This window comes from Dendroctonus ponderosae, unplaced genomic scaffold (genome assembly GCF_020466585.1).
Source record: "Dendroctonus ponderosae isolate FM_Combo_2020 unplaced genomic scaffold, Dpon_F_20191213v2 Dpon_F_20191213_11, whole genome shotgun sequence".
Classification (NCBI taxonomy): domain Eukaryota; kingdom Metazoa; phylum Arthropoda; class Insecta; order Coleoptera; family Curculionidae; genus Dendroctonus; species Dendroctonus ponderosae.
Window position 1 is genome coordinate 5,452,308 of NW_026017213.1, and position 1,594 is coordinate 5,453,901.

General features: G+C 42.1%; 1 protein-coding gene across 5 annotated transcripts in view; it reads right to left on the reverse strand.

The window, feature by feature from the left end:
- Positions 1-1,594, reverse strand: part of LOC109537597 — a 22,189-nt gene that overhangs the window by 7,794 nt on the left and 12,801 nt on the right. The window contains exon 1 of one of the 5 annotated variants that reach the window (XM_019904400.2): positions 885-1,206. The exons of 3 other annotated variants lie outside the window; for them this stretch is intronic. The gene's annotated coding sequence lies outside the window, so the exon portion shown is untranslated. Of the gene's footprint in view, positions 1-808; positions 1,207-1,594 lie in introns of those variants that run through there. One more of the 5 variants, XM_019904398.2, reaches the window with a different exon arrangement.

A 1,594-nucleotide genomic window follows, 5' to 3' on the forward strand; every position in this document is an offset into this window, starting at 1 on the left:
CCAAGATGGCTTACATATCTAGGCGAGGCGTTAGAGCGCTTGTCAAGTGTAGTTTCAAACGCCTGTAAACAATCCATAGATTTTTTGCGAGTATTAAACATTCCGGTAGTTATAAAGTGGACTTTTGCCCATCGGGTCGAGCTCAAGCAAAAATAAATTGAAAAGACATCTACACAACAATCAAAGGCGTAGGAAGGCGAGTCAACTGTTCTTTCTAAACCCTGCCCAAATATCCCAGATTTTGTGGGGAGAATAAACCTTCCACAACATTTAGCGCGAACTTAAACTTTCCCAGTGGAGTAACGCGCAACTTTCGAGCTACTTTCGTTTTTGCAAAATTAATTTTTGAAACTCAGCTGAGGAGAGCATGAGGACGCAAAATAAAAAAGTTGCCTGCTCCCGTCTAGACCAACGAAGAGACACCCAGAATTCTTGTGGTGTTTGTTAACACAAGCGAAGAGTAAAGTCTAAGGTTAAAAGTAGTAATTTCAAGTGCAAACACCACGCAGCGTACGATTCCATTTAACGTGCTTAGGAAATTGCTAATTGCTGCCTTATCTGGCGTTTCAACCGGTATCAAGGATTAAGAGTAACGCTCGTAAAAATCGGATCAGGAAAAATGTTGGGAACTCCATCAGGGAAAAGGAAAATCCCCATAAAAACCGGTTGCAAAGGGAAAATTAGAGTGCTTAACAGAAGAAAGCCATTGCCAAAAGAATGCTGTAGAAGTTTTGAGCCTCTCTGGCCAAACTTCTTGGCTGGGCTTAAAAGTCAAGTGATTTCTTAATGAAAACAAGCAGTAACATACCGAAAAAATCCGGGTTAAGGGCACAATCCAGCTTCCAGCAAAATGCGGCACTCAAAAGCTAAAAATAGCCACTTACATGAACGGAAAGGCGTGTTTTCCTCTGTTATCACAAACCTGACATTGACTGTCCCAGGTATTACTCGAAACGGGCAAAAATACTCGACACCGATCCGACATATCGCATTTTATCAACGTTTAGCAAGATAAACACGAATAATCACGATTAAGCAAACAGAGTCGACACCTTTCCATGTGTGGAGGAAATTTCGATTCAAGCGGCAGCTTTCGAGCTTAGCAACCCAGAGATTGAGGAAAAACGCCTCAAAGAGGGCAAAAAACCCAAACGCCACAGTATTACCATTTACAAGGCCTGGCCAGTACTATTCATCTAGCTCATTATCATGACGAGTGGTTTTTAAACTCCACTTTGGAATAATTGCATATTATTTGACGGACAAGGTCAAAATTTCAACCGGCTGCTTGTTTATGGCAATTAATCGCAGTTGTTACATAATGAGATTTTGTTTTGTTAGCAGTTTTCATGTAGCAATGGCGCAAATTGCTTTTTCCTTCCGCGGAAGTGAAGCCCTCATTGGCTGGGTCGAGAGCCCGCCCACTTCTCGTAGCATGTAGGGCGCAAATAGTCTACTTGCACCACGGGTACAGTTCAGAACATTGAATAGCTGGCAAAAGACGCAACACTAGTGACTTGGAGTTTTCGCTTTCAAACAGTGTTGGAGGCGAATTAATTTTTGAAGAAACACCCAACCAGTTAGGAAACTCATG